This window comes from Heterodontus francisci, chromosome 24, assembly GCF_036365525.1.
Source record: "Heterodontus francisci isolate sHetFra1 chromosome 24, sHetFra1.hap1, whole genome shotgun sequence".
Lineage (NCBI taxonomy): Eukaryota > Metazoa > Chordata > Chondrichthyes > Heterodontiformes > Heterodontidae > Heterodontus > Heterodontus francisci.
The window spans coordinates 26187240-26208736 of NC_090394.1; the positions used below are offsets into that span (position 1 = coordinate 26187240).

At 50.6% G+C, this 21497-nt stretch overlaps 1 protein-coding gene across 2 annotated transcripts in view; it reads right to left on the bottom strand.

Moving 5' to 3' along the window:
* rnf216 (ring finger protein 216) overlaps positions 1-18795 on the bottom strand; it is a 281665-nt gene extending 262870 nt beyond the window's left edge. For both annotated transcript variants that reach the window (XR_010977366.1, XM_068055782.1), the window contains exon 1: positions 18581-18795. The gene's annotated coding sequence lies outside the window, so the exon portion shown is untranslated. The remainder of the gene's footprint in view (positions 1-18580) is intronic.
* Positions 18796-21497: the final 2702 nt, after the last annotated feature.

Genomic DNA, 21497 nt, shown 5'->3' on the forward strand with positions numbered 1-21497 from the left:
CAACAACCCTCAGGCTGTCAATCACAGTAGAACCAATGCCATTACACCAAGACCTTGAAACTACACTTATGAATCTTTGTATACAAACACCTAATGCTTTCATATGAAATCTTTGTCTTCTATTTTAATGGAGTCGTTACATGATTACAAGCGAATGGGTTAAAGGCTCCATTAAAATAGCCAAGAAAAGCACTTTGTACAATACTGATCACACGGCGTAATTTCAAAGTCTAAATCTGATGTAAATTTGAATGGAATGGTCAGAAGTAAACAAGTATTAAGACATGCATTGTAGAACACAGTAACTTTATGTCAGCAAATAGACAATTAAATTATAGTCTCACACAGGAATTATTCTCTGTGGAAGAGGGAGGAATACTCAAGTTCCATAGAGTTACCAGAGTATATCAACTGGCAAGCAACAATTACAGGAAATAAAGCAGAAGAGTAAGCATTTATTCAACTGGCAGGAGTCCCAGCTCGGGTCACGTCTCAGTACCAACTGATACAAACAGCTGTGATGCATCATCCCTCCTTGACCTCTGCAGCCTTTGACATAGTTGACCAGGCAATTTTTCTCCACTCTTACCAACTGTCACCAAAGCATCTTCAGCAACAACTTCCCTTCCTGTTCCAGCACGTACCTCTGTGGTTCCCCCAAGGATCTCTCCTTGGTCCCCTTTTCTCCCGCTCACCTTCATGCGATCCCTTCGTGACATCATTCACAGCTCTGAAGTCTACTTCCATGTGTATACCGATGACACAGCTCTACTTCTCCAGCATATCTCTCACATCCTCCGCTGTTACCATGTCCGACATTCAGTCTTGGGTGAGCCACAGTTTTCTCCAGATAAACGCTAGTGGCGGGACCGCCACTAATTACCTCTGCCACCAATTCCATCCTCCTCCCTAGCCATCATCTCAGGTTTAACAAGACTGCTCACTCACTGTCCTATTTGATGACAAATATCTAACAAAGCTTATTCTCACCACTCTCTCCTTTGACTTGGTACCTATTTATTTCTGATTACACTACTGTGCAGCAACATAGGACATTTTCCTGTAGTTCCCCAGTCCTAAATTATCATTGTCGACGGTTGTAGCAGGAATGAATAACCAGTTTTGTGGCAAATGATTTTAATGTATTCAGATTTTTGTTGGCAGCTTGAGGTGACTAACAGAGTGAGAGTACGAATGAGCACAAGGGCAATCACCAAGTGATACAGGAGATTGCGAATTCAGCATCATTGAACTCCAATACCTGGGCCACTGCCCAAATATAAGCTTTTTCTCTTCTGCACACATTACGTAACAACATTTACAAAAGGAGCAAATAAGGCACAACACAGTTATGTTAGATGAACAGTGATGGCCAATTCTAGAACACAGAAATGCAAGCCAAAGGATTCTGACCAACAAACACCCTCACCGCCACATACCGATGCAGCAGTCATTTAGCTTCTTAAAATATACACACGCCTCTACAAGTCCATTAGCACAACATCTAAATAGGTTTTTAATTTAATCTATACTGTTACTTACTGAAAATATCATATACTACCAGAGCTCCCAGGCACCCACTTCCTTCCAGCAGAAAAGTTGATATAATGCAGGAATATTTGAATCCATTGTCTTTAAGGACCACTTAAATTGCAAATGCGTTGGATTCAGGCAACACACGGGTCTTGAGCTGCCAGTAGCATCACCATAATAAACATAATTGGTTGGCTAAAACTGGTGGTCAGAATGACCCTTTTTTTAAAAAATCATCCAAGCAACTAAGGTGGTTATTTTGGGGTTGCCACCAGATGCATGAAACCCATGAGTCAGGAACCAGTGCCATTAAGATGGCACAAAACCAATATAGGAAACAGCAATAGCCACACACCAGGGAGTCCTGTGGGCCATGTGTAATGTTTACGCAAATGCTCTCATTAATTTACTTCCACCTCAAGCTGTCAATGCTGAAATTGTGTACAGACTTAACTATCAATGAGAGAGCAGTGCTGATAATAAACCTTTCCAAACCTTCAGACCTGCAAAATTCAAAACTGGAGAAGCCAGAAAACTATGAAATAAAAGCACAAATAGAAAGTGTGTTGCCAGAATTCCTCGGCCAGATAATTAGGGGTGCCATTGCACTTGGATGTTTTACAAAGATTATACAGAAGCACAACATTTACTATTTTCCTGGGTTTATGCAGACCTTTGAGGCCCTAAGAGCTTACAGATTAAATGCATTGCATGGTGTATCTTTGAGCCATGCAGACTAGGAAGGTCTTTGGCCTGTGCAGAGTTCCTGATTTAACAACTATCATGGCTCTGCTGCTGTTTAGTTTAGAGATACAGCACTGAAACAGGCCCTTCGGCCCACCGAGTCTGTGCCGACCATCAACCACCCATTTATACTAATCCTACACTAATCCCATATTCTTACCACATCCCCACCTGTCCCTATATTTCCCTACCACCTACCTATACTAGGGGCAATTTATAATGGCCAATTTACCTACCAACCTGCAAGTCTTCTGGCTTGTGGGAGGAAACCGGAGCACCCGGAGAAAACCCACGCAGACACAGGGAGAACTTGCAAACTCCACACAGGCAGTACCCAGAATTGAACCCGGGTCGCTGGAGCTGTGAGGTTGCTGTGGTAACCACTGCGCCACTGTGCCGCCCGTGCCTGTTCTCAGCATAACTCGACTGGCTCTGTTGCTGTTTTCAGCATTCCTAGACTGGTGGTTAACAATATAATTTCAAGTTCTTGCTCCCGACCACCAGCCATTGAGACTTATGGAAATGTGGAGGTGTAGACAGAATGGCTCCCACAGTTGAACAGTCTACCAACACTCCCTGCCAGGGTCTTCAGCAAAGGGATCAAATTGAAAAGGAAAACAAAAGTTTTACTGTAGAAATTCCCAAATGCTCAATAAATACTTCACCTGCTGCAGCATTGAGCTAAATGGACCAGGAAATTCCCAGGTTTGATCCTTCATTTGTTCAGAACTAACATCTCAGCTAATGGGGAACTGCATTTACCCCAAGTGTAGTTGTCCTATAGAAGAGGGAGAAATCCAACCAACACTGATATGCTGGATCATTCTCCAGCAAATCCTTCTGGGAAGCATGGGTGGCGTTGAACAAGGATCAAATAATGCAGATGTGCATACATACTTGCATGAAGTACCAGAAGGGTACACAAAAAGCCTTGCCCCAGCAGAGGAAGGCGGAGAGCTACTTTCATATGCTCATCTACAGCAAGTGTTGGCAAGCTGTTCAGGTGTGGGAGATGTCACTATCTATCCTGTCCATGCCATGACATTGATAGACACTCTCTCCAACTTGTATTTGTTTCACACCTTTAATGTAGTAAAACATACCAAGACTCTTCACAGAGGTGTTATAAAGCAAAATATGACACCAAGCCATGGACGGATGACCAGAAGTTTGATCAAAAAGATACGTTTTAAGGAGTGTTTTAAAAGGAGAAAAGAGAGATACAGAGAGAGATTTAGGGAGAGAATTCCAAAGCTTGTGCCTTGCAGCTGAAGGCACAGCCACCAATGATGGTGCGATTAAAATCGGAGATGATCAAGAGGCTAGAATTAGAAATTCTCATGTCTTGAGGGTTGTGGGGCTGAAGGAAATTACACAGCTAGGGCGGTCCGAGACCATGGAGGGAATAGAAAACAAGGCTTTTAAAATTGAGGCAAGGTAAGGAGATCATTTTCTATCATGGTTATTGTGATCCAATCTCACAGCCAAGGACTTCACAACCTGTTGTCAGGAATGAAACTGATCAGGTTCGATAAAATGAGGACAGTACCCAACAGCATCTCCACGTTGATTCCTGGGATGGCAGGGTTTCCTTTTGAGTAGAATGGGCCTATATTCTCTGGAGTTTAGAACAAAGAGAGGGCTTGACAGGGGAAGATGCTGAGAGTGTCTCCAGCTTGAGAGTCTAGAACTAGGGGCCATAGTCTCAGGATAAGGGGTGAGCAATTTAAGACTGAGGAGAAATTTCTTGACTTAGAGGGTTGTGAATCTTTGGAATTCTCTACCATAGAGGGCTGAAGATGCTCAGTCACTGAGAATATTCAAGGCTAAGACTGATAAATGTTTGGACAATAAAAGAATCAAGGGATATATAGAAAGGGTAGAAAAATGGAACAGAGGTAGAAAGTCATCCGTGATCTTACTGAATGGTGCAACAGGTTCGAAGGGCCATATGGCCTATTCATGCTCCTACTCCTTAAGTTATCATTTATCCATTCTTTCTTCATCACTTCAGTAAACTAACTTTGTTGCTTCAACAGGGCATTTGCCTTAGAATTTGGTGTGTTGCAATGTTGCCTTTATTAAAGCAAAAAAACTCCCAAAGGGAGGGAAAAAGTTGTTAGAAGATACAACCTAATAGGAAAAAGAAACTGCATGACGTCATGCATCAAATCCATACTGGCCTATTGGAATTTAGAAAACACAGGACACAGCTTTTTCCTCATGCATTGAGTAAAAGTGAAGATTTCATTCAAAATGCTTTTGTATTTAAGGTAAGGGGTCTAAAAGCGCTACCAGTGCTTCTTTTTGTTAAATTATGAGGATGTGTGTTTTAATACTGAAAAAAGCTTCCATAGATGCTGGAACTTCATTTCTTTTTTAAAAAGAGGTAATCAGAAGGCCTTTTGGACTTGGCTTGTAAACAACAGTTACTGGAAGGCACCTGTTTTCAGATAAATACCCATCAGGGGGTTTTTTTGACTTGGAGATGTTGTTTAGAGAGAAGTGACAGGTCAAGATTTATAGGAGTCAGGAGGCTTGACTCAAGATGTTTTTGGTTTCGCCTTGGACAGGCAGTTGGGATACAGACAATAGTTTGAAAAGGAATTGAAGAATCAACCTGCCAAAAACAAACCCCAACTCAGCCTTTTCCAATTTTTTTAAGAAGCCCTGAAAAGCAAGTCGAAGAAACAGACCAAAACTGTTGTTGAATTTCTCCTGAAAGACCTGCAAATCTTATCCTCAACGTTGCCCGAAAAGAACTGTACTCGCAAGATCCCAGTGAAAGCCATCTACACATATTTGGGACGCCAAACCAAAATAAAGGACATCTGACATCTTTCAATATCTTCTCTTTTTTTCTTCAAGAATTAGCAAGTATTTGGACAAAGTATTTTCTGTTTTTTTTGTAATACAGCTCTAAAGAGAAAATCTTTATTTTTTTCAGTTAAGCAGTGGGGGTGGGGGTGTGGGGGTGGCTAAGGTAAAAAGGGAACTTTCATATTTCACTCTATGTTAATACTTTGCTTCATTGCTGGTTAAAACTTGTTTTATAATAAATTGAATTTTCTTACTTAGTGAAGAAACCTGGTTGGTGTATTCTATTCTGGGATAAAAAAAATAAAGTCTATGAGTGACCGAATCAGTAACTGGAAAGAAAATGTAAATATATGTTGAGACCTGTGGAGAAGTGGAACTAGAACAAACAGTGCACTCCTCCCGCCTCGGTCTTAACAATAGCTCCATCATCTTAGGCCAAAGACCGGATGGTCTCCACTGACCGTGGAACCAACATGGAAGATCAAAACTAAAACCATTGGAAGACTGCAGTTGGCAAGGAAGCAGAGAAAGAAATATCCAATTTAGTGCAGCAAACTAAGGTTTTGCACTGACAATTCTGAAAACTCCCAATACCAGCTTGATATTAAACCCTCTGCAAGGATACAAGCTGAGGAGATATTTTTAAAAATACCCATGAGCAAGCACTATCTGCACACAGACTTTTACAAATTTCTACTGATGGTAATTGCTCCCCACACAGCAGCCAAGTTTAGGATGGAGGAAACCAACAATGAACTTCCCCAAATGCAAATGGCTACTAGCCATACACTTAAGTTAACTGGAATCCTTCCGAGTGGTGTTTAATTTAACTTGTACCTATTTACTGGTTAGGATGGCTCCCAAAGCCCCATCCCTGAATATCACAAATGTGAAAATTCTGTTTGCGCTCTCATAACAATGGTTTTCCCAGACTTAGGTTGATAGATTTTTGTTAGGTAAGGGTATCAAGGGTTATAGAGCAAAGGAGGGTAGAGTTGAAGTACAGATCAGCCGTGGTATAACTGAATAGCAGAACAGGCATGAGGGGCTAAATTGCCTACTCCTGTTCCTACCTTTTTGTTGGTGTTGATTCAGGGAGGGATGTTGACAAGACAAGAGTTCCCTGCTCCTCTTCGAATAATGGCATGCATTTGTTTATGTCTAACTGAACAGACAGGGCTTTTGTTCAACTTATCAAAAAGACAGCACCTCAAACAATATAGTACTCCCCTGGTACTGTATTGCACTGTGCTTAGATCCTGGAGTTGAACCCACAACATTCTCATTTAGAGAAGGCAATGCAACCAACTGAGTCAAGCTAATTCTTAGGGCCGAGACTGATTTGCTCGTGCACTTGATGTCTTTTACTACCTCTCATCACAAATCAGAGTTTATTTATTCAGCTAATCTGTGACAAAGAAATGTCCTCTGGTGGATGAAATCCAGAACGAGAGAGCATAATCTTAAACGAGGTTATTTGGGAGTGAAATCCAAAAGGTACATTTTCACACAAAGGATAATGGAAATCTTGAACGCTCTCCCTGAAAAAGGCTGTAAACATTTTTGTAAATTATACGACTGCAAAAAAAGTCAGACCAGACCAGCTTCCAAACATATTACTGGTAATTTTAAGCTCTGTAGCTTCACAGTACCTCGGACTCAAGAATTACCTTAAAAAGAACTTATCAGCTTGAGATCAGCCATGATCGTATTGAATGGCGGAGCAAACTCGAGGGGCTGAATTGCTTACTCCTGCTCCTAGTTCTTATGTTCTTCCTAACATTTGAACATGCGAATTAGGAGTAGGCCACACGACCCCTCAAGCCTGCTCCGCTATTGAACAAGATTATGGCTAATCTGATTGTAACCTTGACTACAATTGCCCACCTACCCCCGATAACCTTTCACCCCCCCCTTGCTTATCAAGAATCTATCTACCTCTGCCTTAAAAATATTCAAAGGCTCTGCTTCCACTGCCTTGTGAGGAAGAGAGTTCCAAAGACTCACGACTGAGAAAAAATATTCTCATCTCTTCCTTAAATGAATGACCCCTTATTTGTAAATAGTGATCCCCCCCCAGTTCTAGATTCTCCCACAAGAGGAAACATCCTTTCCACATCCACCCTGTCAAGACCCCTCAGGGTCTAATACGTTTCAATCAACTCACCTCTTACTCTTCTAAACTCCAGTGGATACAAGCCTACCCTGTCCAATCTTTCCACATAAGACAACCCTCCCATTCCAGGTATTAGCTTAGTAAACCTTCTCTGAACTGCTCCCAACGCATTTACACCCTTCCTTAAATAAGGAGACCAACACTGTACACAGTACTCCAGATGTGGTCTCACCAATGCCCTGTATAACTAAAGCATATCCTCCCTACTTTTGTATTCAATTCCCCTCGCAATAAACGATAACATTCTATTCGCTTTCCAAATTACTCGTTGTACCTGCATACTAATCTTTTGCGATTCATGCACTAGGACACCCAGATCCCTCTGCATCTCAGAGCTCTGCAATATGCTTTATTCTTCCTTTCAAATGGATATCACTTTTTCCCACATTATACTCCATTTGCCAGTTCTTTGCCCATTCACTTAACATATCTATATCCCTTTGTAGCCTCATGTCCTCTTCACAACTTACTTTCCTACCTATCTTTGTCTCATCAGCAAATTTAGCAACCATACCTTCGGTCCCTTCATCCAAGTAATTTAAATAAAAGTTGAGGTTCCAGTACTAATCCCTGTGGCATATCACTCGTTGCATCTTGCCAGCCAGAAAATGACCCATTTATACCTACTCTCTGGTTCCTGTTAGCTAGCCAATCTTCTGTCCATGCCAATATGTTACCCCCTACACCATGAGCTTTTATTTTCCGCAATAATATTTGATGTGGCACCTTATCAAATGCCTTCTGGAGATCTAAGTGCAGTACATCCACCGATTCCCCTTCATCCACAATGCATGTTACTTCTTCAAAGAACTCCAATAAATTGGCTTAATATGATTTCCCTTTCACAAAGCCATGTTGACTCTGCCCGGTTACCTTGAATTTTTCTAAGTGTCCTGCTATAATGTATTTAATAATAGCTTCTAACAAATTCCCCAAGACAGATGTTAAGTTAACTGGCCTGTAGTTTCCTGCTTTCTGTCTGCATCCCTTTTTGAATAAAGGAGTTACATTCACTATTTTCCAATCTAACAGAACCTTCCCCGAATCTAGGGAATTTTGGAAAATTCGCATCAACTATCTCACTCACCACTTCTTTTAAAACCCTAGGATCAAACCCATCAGGAGCCAAGGACTTGTCAGCCCACAGCTCCAACAATTTGCTCAGTACCATGTCCCTGGTGATTGGAATTTTCTTGAGTCCCTCCTTCCCTTCCATTTCCTGATTTACAGCTATTTCTGGAAGGTTACTTGTATCCTCTACAGTGAGGGGCGATGCAAAATACCTGTTCAATTCACCTGCCATCTCCTTGTTTCCCCTTATTAATTCCCCAGACTCACTTTCTATAGGATCAATGCTCACTTTGTTAACTCTTTTCTTTTTTAAATTATCTATGGAAACTCTCACTATGTTTTTATATTTCTAGCTAGCTTTCTCGCATACTCTAAATTTTCCCTCCTATTTATCTTTGTTATTCTTTGCTGTTTTTATATTCTGTCCAATCTTCTGACCTGCCACTCATCTTTGCGCAATTATATGCTTATCAAGTTCCTTATTCCTCGTCAAATACCCCACGTAATGTAAGCGCTACGACCTCAGTGAGACAGTTAGTTAAAATAAGAGATAGGAACCCCAAACCAATTTAAAGAATTACATAAGATTTCATGTTTTAAGACTATTATAACTAAAAGAAATCCCAGTTAACTAAATAGTACTTTATAAGTAGCTGATAGTCCAAATTACAAAAGGTGTTTTCTTAATTTATTAAAAGACTTGAAAACCACAGTCCTCTTTGACGGTGAAATCCTTCATGGTTAAAAGTCCCAAACCCTTCCCAATTGCAATGGGTTGGATCTCCAAGACCCTAAAGTCAATATTCTCTTCACACTTCTCCGAGCACGTGCAACCTGGACGTCCATGAATAAGGTGGTCTCTGGTGATCCTGTTTGTCATTTTCTTCTCCTCAACCTTCAATTTTCAATACAGTTTCAAGTCTTCGCAGCCATTCGCTGCATATCTTCTGAGTGCAGGTGTCCCCTATCTCTCCCTCTCTTGAGCTGCCACTGCTGGTTTTCTACCCTCTTACAGCCTGTCTGCCTTGAGAAAAGCTTTTGAATTTATCTGGAATCACAAGACAATAGCCTTTTGCCCTTGGCCAATGTGCAAAGTTGCAAGTCTAGCAGCACAACCCAGGCTTTTCATTGTTTCTGGGTGTTAGCAGCTGTCATGCACATTTGCATCCTCAGAATCACTGACTCCATGTTTACGATCTGAAAGTCTGGGAGGGTGAAACCCATTGTTCTTCAGATGTTACACCCGTGCAGTCTCTGCTTTTCAAAAAAAAATGATCTGTGTTCTCTGCTGTCCGGGTAACCAAGATTTCTGTCTTGTCTTTAAGCAGAGTTGATGTGAGGTCACTTAACTTCTGACTCCATCTTCAACTTTTAAAAATCACAGTTTTCAAAAATAATCATGTTACCAAGTCCAGCAGTCATAACATAAGGTATTTTTGCATTCAGTCTGTGCAGGAAGGCAAAATAATCACTGATGTTACCATACATGTAAAAGCATTCTCAAATTCTAAATATCCTCTGTTTAGATTTCCAGGTAAATACCATAAAGGCCACAGGCTTTGGTGCTTCAAGAGTTTCTTGCCTTCTTTCCCCACTGCTTTAGTGGATAATGAATGCATTGAGTCATGGTGCCAATGTATGTGCATTAAATTAGCATGTCTCAGCTGGGGCAACAGTGGTGGTGCGGGGGGAGATGGTGTAAAAGTGGTGGCTGGCTCCAGAATTGGTTTCAGTCTCCCTGGGCTTAAGGAGGAGACACAAAGCAATTAGTAAAGCAAACTGCCTCCCTCCCATGCCTTCAGGGGGAGTTTTAGACCTTCAAGGCTGGCACAGTTTATTCCCTTGTCTGCAGAGCCTAACAATGTTTATTATTGTTGTTTTGGTTTAATTACATTTCTTTTGTAAAGTTGTTCATAAAATTATCAAGTCACAACAAATGCTAACTTAGTCCCAACTGACAGTTGTTTCTAATCAAGTTTGGCTGCACCTCAGCTCACTTCAACTGGCTTGCTTTATTTAGCAAGTTTAGGACTTGGATCAGTTGGAGATGTCAGCCCCTGCTTCCCTGAAGCAGAAACATTAACTCTGCGAAATAACATTTTCCAAGAGGCCTCCTTAGTATTCCTGAATATTTGCAGCTTCAGTTTACCAGGGATGTTGCAAACAATTTTATATATTTTTTTTAGGTTGCCAATTCCAGCTGCAGAAGAGGCCACAGGTTCAAAGTCGGACAAATAAGCTTAGGATTGAAGGTAGAAGCAATCCTTTACACCAAGTCGATCAACAGTTAGAACAGATCATCAGGAGCATTGGCTATTGGAATTCTCTACCCCAGTGGGCTGTGGATGATCAGTCATTGAGCATATTCAAGGCCGAGATAGACTTTTGCACTCGAGGGGAATCAAAGGGTAGAGGGGGAAAGTGGAATTGAGGTCCAAGATCAGAAAAAGATCTTGTTGAATGACGGAGCAGGGTCGAGGCAAAGGACTGAATTTAAAGGGGTAAAAGGTGTATTTAACATGTTGATACTGATATGTAATACCTTCAACCAGTTCTCTTTGGTGCAGCACCAATACTACCAATTCATCACCTCAAATTGTTCTACATCTACTCCCACCGATGACAGATCTGTATCCACCAGCACTTCATCCTGGTGTTCTACCCCTCACCAGATAAAAACCCTAGATTTGCACTGAGGGTAGATCTTTTATGGTTCAAGTGGAGGTGGGAAGATAATTTCACATCTGTCATTCCAATTTATTGAAATTCTGGTGACATAAGAAAATGGCCAATGTTCACTTTCCCTGTAAGGATGCCCACTATTTCCATTTGACTCCACTGAGGTCAGGAAATTGATAAAACAAAATTTTTTTTTCAAATCTGTAGTTCTAACAAAGGATGAGGATTCAATTTAAAAGGCTGACAAGAGCAACAACTTAAATTCTAAATGTCAGCCACTTGAACAATGGCAATCGATCCTTTCCTTTTGAACCCAGCGACAGAAATTTGGACGCAATTTATTCCCAAATTTCCATTCAACGCCCACACAGTATACATTCCAATTCCTCTACTGCAACCCAGGACAGACAAGTTTTGGTTTCTGGGCATACTTTAATGTACAGCAGGCAGTGCACAGCTAATTGCCTGTCTGATTTTCTGTGCAACTCTCTCATCTTAACTTTCTTCCACTTTCTATTGAAATAAATCTTGCTTTCAGTAACACTGTCACATGTAGAGGCAGGTTTTGCTAAAACTAGGTTCAAAAACCATTAAACTGTCTTTTTTTTAAATGAAGAGTTGCAAAGTCTGTCTCCAGATGGTCCAACGTGTCAGGGATAGAGCATCAAAAGAGAACAGCAAAGGATTTTGCCGTAGTGACATTAATTGAGACACAGCTGCTTAAGAAGTTAAGTTCTGTGTCAGGAGTAATATGCACTGTATGTGATAAATCTGCCTGTATATCCAAGATGTATGCACCTTCAGAGGAAGTGGCTTTCAATTTTGGATATTGTTTTGTTATCACTCTTCCTAAAAGCAATAAGTTGCATGTAACAAACGCATCGCACAGCCCGACACACCTCAAAGGAGACTGCGAGACACCAAAGCAGAGAACAATCAAGAAATTATGGGAAGTCAGCAAAGGTGCTGTTAAAGGTGGATGGGGGTGGGGGGCACTTTTAAAAACAAAGTAGACATGGTTGTTCTGTAAGTAAAAGCAACAGACAATTTGCACAAAGAGATCCTGCAAACAGCAAATGAGATAAACAAGATAATCTGTTTTCATTGGTGTTGCTTGAAGGAGAAATGCTGGCCATAACACTGGAAGCGGTGGCAAAGAAACCTTACAATACGATAAATGGAAAACGTTCTCACTGCTCTTGGGATGTGCCGAAAGATAAAGTGAAAGCCAACAGAGCCAATGGCACCTTAACCATTGCCAAGTACCAGCCCAAGACTGAGCAGGCCCTCGAGTAAAAACAAGTTTCCCATCAACCATCTGTTTCTGGTTTTACTGCAAATGCAAGGACAGGAGAATTTCATGTTCCTTTCTGAATAAGAACCATGGAGCTCTTCTATACCCACTTGAACAGGTAGAGGACTTTGATTTTAATGTTTCATTCAAAAGATGGCTTCCCTGACAATGCAACACTCCCTCAGTGCTGCACTGAAACAAACTTAATTTATAAGTTCATGTCCTGGAATGATACCTGAATCCATAACCTCCTTATTCGAGGCAAGAGTACGCCCACTGAGCCGTAGCTGACACTGCAATGAGTTCACTAAAATTCAAGTAAAGAGAAGCAGAAGCACAATATGTGCAAAGGCTCTACCCCAACAAAGGGAAAAGGATGGCCTTAACACAGTCGACCAGAATCAAAAGAGCAGTGTATGGTGGGTTACTGAGCTCAGGAAGATTCCGATGGTTGGAAAAATTTCACAGGCTCAGAGCACTCTGAGGGATCTCGTCAAAGTGGCTGTTCTTAACATGTGGGCCTTGACAGGAAGCTACTGAATGGAAAAGTGGGTGGCATCCATAGCTCATATCCAATCTTCTCGGTTATGATGAAAAATTATTGACCTGAAACATTAACGCTGTTACTCTCACTACCGAAGCAGCCTGATGTGAATATTTCCAGCATTTTATGTTTATATACCCAATCTTATCTGATTTCTACATGCTACTTCTACCTTGGCTGACTTTCCCCTTCCAAACCCAGCAGCCACAAGACGAAGTGTAGCAACCTTGCTGCTTCAGAACAGGTCAGGTATTAAACTTACGATCCTCCTGTATCACTCCTCTGCTCACAATAAACAAAACGTAAGCTGTTCTAGTCATTGCTGGAGAATTTTAAAACGATTAGAAGTACTTGCGTTTGTTTTTCAGGACACATTACAACTCCAGTCTAGCTGTCAACTATGACTCAATACAACAGTGACAGTCACTTATTTCAGTTCGAAAATGTGACCAATTGTAGGGCATTTCTAGAGGGTGTTAGATGCAAATCCATCAGCATGTGGTTCCAAACACCTTTAACTTAAAATATCTTAAAAAACAAAGCCAGCAGTCTGTGTTGTGACTTGCAATCAAAATGTTCTTGCTTAGAAAGAATACACTGACTCCTGCCTGACTGAAAGGCAATGGATATTAACTGGTTATTGCACGAATATTTCATGCTTGTTGCCATTAATTAAAAATACAGGCTCATGTGAAAACATACAGGTTCATTGCCAGCCTGTATTTTTTTACATCCTTGATCAAATGCACACATGACTGTTGACAGCAAACCAGGTATGATAATATCACTATGTTGAGAGAGTTGCCTCTAGGGGAAAATCGTCTGCTGGTTTTTAAATATAGAACCTCTGAATTATTTTCAAAATAAACATGTCTGCTTTTGCTAGAAACTCAGATTCTGTACAGTTCACAGCTTTTGGGGGGGGGGGGGGTGGGGAGAGGAAGAATAATCAATAGCAGATTAGCTCTACTGTCACATCCACGTCAGCTGGAATAGGAATAGAAAGTAAAATGACAAATTAGCCTTTTGTGTCAAAACATCCACAAATCCAATAAATTACAGAGCAGCCTTTTCAACATTGGACACATTTTTAAACAAACAGTATCAGACCAGAGATGCACAAATCAATCCAACTACATCTTACAATAAACAAAAATTAAATCCCTTCCTCCAGGGGAGGGAGGGACGAGGGGGTGCGGGGGGAAGGGAGGGACGAGGGGGGGGCGGGGGGAAGGGAGGGACGAGGGGGGTGCGGGGGGGGGAGCGGGGGGAAGGGAGGGACGAGGGGGGGGCGGGGGGGAGGGAGGGGGAGGGAGGGTGGGGGGGGAGGGAGGGGGGAGGGAGGGGGGAGGGGCGGGGGAGGGAGGGGGCACGGGGGGGCGGGGGAGGGAGGGGGCACGGGGGGGCGGGGGAGGGAGGGGGCACGGGGGGGCGGGGGAGGGAGGAGGGAGGAGGGAGGGGGAAGGGCGGGGGAGGGAGGGGGCGGGGGAGGGGGGGGCGGGGGAGGGAGGGGGCGGGGGAGGGAGGGGGCGGGGGAGGGGGCGGGGGAGGGGGCGGGGGAGGGGGCGGGGGAGGGGGCGGGGGAGGGGGCGGGGGAGGGGGCGGGGGAGGGGGCGGGGGAGGGGGCGGGGGAGGGGGCGGGGGAGGGGGCGGGGGAGGGGGCGGGGAGGGGGCGGGGAGGGGGCGGGGAGGGGGCGGGGAGGGGGCGGGGAGGGGGCGGGGAGGGAGGGGGGGGAGGGAGGGGGGGGAGGGAGGGGGGGGAGGGAGGGGGGGGAGGGGGGAGGGGGCGGGGAGGGGGCGGGGAGGGGGCGGGGAGGGGGCGGGGAGGGGGCGGGGAGGGGGCGGGGAGGGGCGGGGAGGGGGCGGGGAGGGGGCGGGGAGGGGGCGGGAGGGGGCGGGAGGGGGCGGGAGGGGGCGGGGGAGGGGGCGGGGGAAGGGGCGGGGGAGGGGGCGGGGGAGGGGGAGGGAGGGGGAGGGGGAGGGGGCGGGGGAGGGAGGGGGAGGGGGAGGGGGCGGGGAGGGGGGCGGGGGAGGGGGAGGGAGGGGGCGGGGGAGGGGGCGGGGGAGGGGGAGGGAGGGGGCGGGGGAGGGAGGGGGCGGGGGAGGGGGAGGGAGGGGGCGGGGGAGGGGGAGGGAGGGGGCGGGGGCGGGGGAGGGAGGGGGGGCGGGGGAGGCACAGGGGGCGGGGGAGGGAGGGGGCGGGGGAGGGAGGGGGGGGAGGGGGGGGGCGGGGGAGGGAGGGGGGGGGCGGGGGAGGCGGGGGAGGGAGGGGGGGGCGGGGGAGGGAGGGGGGGCGCGGGGGAGGGAGGGGGGGCGCGGGGGAGGAGGGGGGGGGCGGGGGCGGGAGGGGAGGGGGGGGGCGGGGGCGGGAGGGGGCACAGGGGGCGGGGGCGGGAGGGGGCACAGGGGGCGGGGGCGGGAGGGGGCACAGGGGGCGGGGGCGGGAGGGGGCACAGGGGGCGGGGGCGGGAGGGGGCACAGGGGGCGGGGGCGGGAGGGGGCACAGGGGGCGGGGGCGGGAGGGGGCACAGGGGGCGGGAGGGGGCACAGGGGGCGGGAGGGGGCACAGGGGGCGGGAGGGGGCACAGGGGGCGGGAGGGGGCACAGGGGGCGGGAGGGGGCACAGGGGGCGGGAGGGGGCACAGGGGGCGGGAGGGGGCACAGGGGGCGGGAGGGGGCACAGGGGGCGGGAGGGGGCACAGGGGGCGGGAGGGGGCACAGGGGGCGGGAGGGGGCACAGGGGGCGGGAGGGGGCACAGGGGGCGGGAGGGGGCACAGGGGGCGGGAGGGGGCACAGGGGGCGGGAGGGGGCACAGGGGGCGGGAGGGGGCACAGGGGGCGGGAGGGGGCACAGGGGGCGGGAGGGGGCACAGGGGGCGGGAGGGGGCACAGGGGGCGGGAGGGGGCACAGGGGGCGGGAGGGGGCACAGGGGGCGGGAGGGGGCACAGGGGGCGGGAGGGGGCACAGGGGGCGGGAGGGGGCACAGGGGGCGGGAGGGGGCACAGGGGGCGGGAGGGGGCACAGGGGGCGGGAGGGGGCACAGGGGGCGGGAGGGGGCACAGGGGGCGGGAGGGGGCACAGGGGGCGGGAGGGGGCACAGGGGGCACAGGGGGCGGGAGGGGGCACAGGGGGCACAGGGGGCGGGAGGGGGCACAGGGGGCACAGGGGGCGGGAGGGGGCACAGGGGGCACAGGGGGCGGGAGGGGGCACAGGGGGCACAGGGGGCGGGAGGGGGCACAGGGGGCACAGGGGGCGGGAGGGGGCACAGGGGGCACAGGGGGCGGGAGGGGGCACAGGGGGCACAGGGGGCGGGAGGGGGCACAGGGGGCACAGGGGGCGGGAGGGGGCACAGGGGGCGGGGGCGGGAGGGGGCACAGGGGGCGGGGGCGGGAGGGGGCACAGGGGGCGGGGGCGGGAGGGGGCACAGGGGGCGGGGGCGGGAGGGGGCACAGGGGGCGGGGGCGGGAGGGGGCACAGGGGGCGGGGGCGGGAGGGGGCACAGGGGGCGGGGGCGGGAGGGGGCACAGGGGGCGGGGGCGGGAGGGGGCACAGGGGGCGGGGGCGGGAGGGGGCACAGGGGGCGGGGGCGGGAGGGGGCACAGGGGGCGGGGGCGGGAGGGGGCACAGGGGGGCGGGGGCGGGAGGGGGCACAGGGGGCGGGGGCGGGAGGGGGCACAGGGGGCGGGGGCGGGAGGGGGCACAGGGGGCGGGGGCGGGAGGGGGCACAGGGGGCGGGGGCGGGAGGGGGCACAGGGGGCGGGGGCGGGAGGGGGCACAGGGGGCGGGGGCGGGAGGGGGCACAGGGGGCGGGGGCGGGAGGGGGCACAGGGGGCGGGGGCGGGAGGGGGCACAGGGGGCGGGGGCGGGAGGGGGCACAGGGGGCGGGGGAGGGAGGGGGCACAGGGGGCGGGGGAGGGAGGGGGCACAGGGGGCGGGGGAGGGAGGGGGCACAGGGGGCGGGGGAGGGAGGGGGCACAGGGGGCGGGGGAGGGAGGGGGCACAGGGGGCGGGGGAGGGAGGGGGCACAGGGGGCGGGGGAGGGAGGGGGCACAGGGGGCGGGGGAGGGAGGGGGCACAGGGGGCGGGGGAGGGAGGGGGCACAGGGGGCGGGGGAGGGAGGGGGCACAGGGGGCGGGGGAGGGAGGGGGCACAGGGGGCGGGGGAGGGAGGGGGCACAGGGGGCGGGGGAGGGAGGGGGCACAGGGGGCGGGGGAGGGAGGGGGCACAGGGGGCGGGGGAGGGAGGGGGCACAGGGGGCGGGGGAGGGAGGGGGCACAGGGGGCGGGGGAGGGAGGGGGCACAGGGGGCGGGGGAGGGAGGGGGCACAGGGGGCGGGGGAGGGAGGGGGCACAGGGGGCGGGGGAGGGAGGGGGCACAGGGGGCGGGGGAGGGAGGGGGCACAGGGGGCGGGGGAGGGAGGGGGCACAGGGGGCGGGGGAGGGAGGGGGCACAGGGGGCGGGGGAGGGAGGGGGCACAGGGGGCGGGGGAGGGAGGGGGCACAGGGGGCGGGGGAGGGAGGGGGCACAGGGGGCGGGGGAGGGAGGGGGCACAGGGGGCGGGGGAGGGAGGGGGCACAGGGGGCGGGGGAGGGAGGGGGCACAGGGGGCGGGGGAGGGAGGGGGCACAGGGGGCGGGGGAGGGAGGGGGCACAGGGGGCGGGGGAGGGAGGGGGCACAGGGGGCGGGGGAGGGAGGGGGCACAGGGGGCGGGGGAGGGAGGGGGCACAGGGGGCGGGGGAGGGAGGGGGCACAGGGGGCGGGGGAGGGAGGGGGCACAGGGGGCGGGGGAGGGAGGGGGCACAGGGGGCGGGGGAGGGAGGGGGCACAGGGGGCGGGGGAGGGAGGGGGCACAGGGGGCGGGGGAGGGAGGGGGCACAGGGGGCGGGGAACGGAGGGGGCACAGGGGGCGGGGAACGGAGGGGGCACAGGGGGCGGGGAACGGAGGGGGCACAGGGGGCGGGGAACGGAGGGGGCACAGGGGGCGGGGAACGGAGGGGGCACAGGGGGCGGGGAACGGAGGGGGCACAGGGGGCGGGGAACGGAGGGGGCACAGGGGGCGGGGAACGGAGGGGGCACAGGGGGCGGGGAACGGAGGGGGCACAGGGGGCGGGGAACGGAGGGGGCACAGGGGGCGGGGAACGGAGGGGGCACAGGGGGCGGGGAACGGAGGGGTCACAGGGGGCGGGGAACGGAGGGGTCACAGGGGGCGGGGAACGGAGGGGGCACAGGGGGCGGGGAACGGAGGGGGCACAGGGGGCGGGGAACGGAGGGGGCACAGGGGGCGGGGAACGGAGGGGGCACAGGGGGCGGGGAACGGAGGGGGCACAGGGGGCGGGGAACGGAGGGGGCACAGGGGGCGGGGAACGGAGGGGGCACAGGGGGCGGGGAACGGAGGGGGCACAGGGGGCGGGGAACGGAGGGGGCACAGGGGGCGGGGAACGGAGGGGGCACAGGGGGGAGGGGGAGGGACTGGTGGGGGGGACGAGGGGGGAGGGACTGGTGGGGGGGACGAGGGGGGAGGGACTGGTGGGGGGGATGAGGGGGCACGGGGGGATGAAGGGAAAGGAGCGTGAAGGGGGTTAAGAGAGTGCGGAGAAAGAACATGGCATCGCCATGGGGTTGGCTCTGCCCCGCTGCCACCTCCCCCCGTTCGCAGCAGGACAGTCCCTCGACAGGACAGACAAGGAAAAGACAGAGGGAGTTTCTCGGGTCTCTCACCAACTCTGAGGCTGTTGAGCAGAGGCCGGATCCGGCGGCGGCTCCTTCGCCCTCCCCCGCGGGTGGGCAGGCCGGACGGCAGTGTAGTTGAAGCGATGCTCTAAACTGAACCTTGTACTATATTATTTTCCTCTCCGCTCGGCTCAGTGTCCCATTGCGATCCGCAATCCAGGCCCAGACTCCACTCAGGCAGCTCCTCCAAACACAGGAAGTGACGCACACAGCATCACCGCGCCAACCGGTGATGTCACAGCGGCGAGGGGAATTGTGGGGCTTGTAGTCCCAGGCCTCCCTCTTCAGACTCAAATAAAAGAAAAATACTGCAAATGCTGGAAATGGAAATAAAAACAGGAAGTACTGGAAATACTCCGCAGGTCAGGCAGCATCTGTGGAGAGAGAAGCACAGCTAATGTTTCAGGTCTGTGACCTTTCAGCAGAACTGCAAAAGATTAGAAAAGTATTAGGTTTTAAGTAAGTGAAGAGTGGGTGGTGGGGGGGAAAAGAACAAGAGAAGTTGTGTGATAGGGCAGAAGGCAGGAGAGATTAAGTAACAAAGATGTCCTGAGACAAAGGCAAAGAGAGTGTTAATGGTTGTGATCAAAGACAAAGCATTAGTCCAGAGAGTGTGTTAATGGCTCTGTCTGAAAGCACAAGGTGAAATGTAATTCTATATCCTCTCCATCACCAACAACTCTGTAACGTCACCCATCTCTATCCCTACCTCAGTTCATCTGCTATTGAAATCCTTGTCCATGCCTTCAGTACCTTTAGACTCATCCATTCCAATGTTCTCCTGGCCAATCTCCCATGTTGAACCCTACACTTGAGCCCATCGCACATCTGAACACACAAGTCCCGGTCACCCACCACTTCTCTGCTTACGAACCTACCTTGACGTCCAATTCAGCAATGACATGATTTTATAATTTTCATCCTTATTTTCAAATCTCTACATGGCCTCACCCCTCCCTATTTCTGTAACCTCCTCCAGCCCTACAATCCTCTGAGATCTCTGCGCCCTTCTAATTCTGGCATCTTTCCCATTCTCGATTTTAATCGCTGCACCATTGGCATCCTTGCCTTCTGCTCCTAAAGCCTAAACTCTGTGATACCCTCCCTAAAGCTCTGATCCCTTTTCTCTTTCCTTTTAAGACATTCCTTAATACCTACCTCTTTGACCAAGTTTTTGGTTAACTGTTTTAATATGTCCTTTGTGGCTCGGTATCAAATATTGCTTGATTACGCTCCTGTGAAGCACCTTGGGATGTTTTACTATGTGAAAGGCGCTAACTTATTGTTGGTATTGCTAATAAATAAAAGAAAATAAGTTTGAAAAATACACAACAGAATTAATAGTGACAGCCCGAGAGCATGGAGATTCACTGAAAACCAATGAGACATTTATTTTATACTTGCAGGGATATGTAATGAAATTGTGATGGAATCAATGGGACCACTGATTTTCTGTGATAAGTGTATCCGTAGCTCTGGTGGGTAAGAACATTTCTCAGCTAGGCTTAACTTTTCTGTAGTGCAACTTTCACAAATCACTTAGTGCAAAATCCAGTCTATAAGTTTCATCTTCAACTGTGTTATCAATCTTGGCAACTTTGCAGAAGTAATGTACACGCTCAATTTTTATGGTAACTTCACATCCTGGGCAGCTGAAGACATAATTGTCAATGGTGAGGCAAAGGAAGTGGAACCACACACAAGGTCAGGATTGAAGGATGACAGAGCTTTCAGAGTGTTATAGGGCTGGAGGACATTACAGAGATAAAGACATAGACCAATGAACAAACCTGGCACATTCCTGGAAGAAGTCAACATCGTATGACAGTTATGCTAAGATCAGGGCTTGATTTTACAGGCTCTGGCAGGGCTGGGATCAGAAGTGGGCAGATGCCAAAAATAGCGCAGCCGGCCTGCAGGCCGGTTCCCCAGCTCCATCCTGCCTCTGGGCCATTTTTGCAGAGGCGGGATTGGGAGCTGGTGGCAGGGCTACCTACCCTCCTGCGTGCGGCAGGTAGCTGATCTGAGTAAGTATGGGCCTATTTAAGGGGCTAAATTAAAAAGCAGAACCAAAAAGGTAATAATCTCCAGATTACTACTTCAGCCACGAACTAATTGGCACACTGTCAATAAAGGGGTAAATGCGTGGCTCAAAGATTGATGTGTGAGGAATGGGTTCGAATTCGTGGGACATTGGCACCAATACTGGGGAAGGAGGGAGCTGTTCCGATGGAATGGGCTCCACCTGAATCATGCTGGGACCAGAGTCCTGGTGAATCGCATAACTAGGGCTGTAGATAGGGCTTTAAACTAAATAGTGGGGGGGCGGGGGGCAGGGTTCAGTTGCATGGAAAATTCGGAAGTCAAAGCTAAAGGAGAAGGTAGGACTGCAGGTTAGTGATGAGGCTGATTGTTACCAGAATATAAACGGTAGGGACAGAACGAGTGAACGTCATATTGCACCAAGGAATCGTACAAGAGTAGAGAAATTTGATAATAGAACAAACATAAAGGCTTTGTATCTGAATGCACGAAGCATTCATAAGAACATAAGACCTAGGAGCAGGAATAAGCAATTCAGCCCATCGAGCCTGCTTCGCCATTCAATACGATCATGGCTGATCGTTTATATAGATTGTAAATAGTTGAGGCCTGAGGACCGAACCCTGTGGCACCCCACTAGTTACACCTTGCCAACCAGAAAAAGACCCATTTATCCCGACTCGCTGTTTTCTGTTGGTTAGCCAATCCTCTATCCAAGCTAAAAAATTGCCCCTAACCCCAATTCAGAATAAAATTAATGAGTTAACAGCGCAAATAGAGACGAACAGGTATGATTTAGTGGTCATTACTGAGACGTGGTTGCAGGGAAACCAGGTTTGGGAATTGAATATCCAAGGGTACT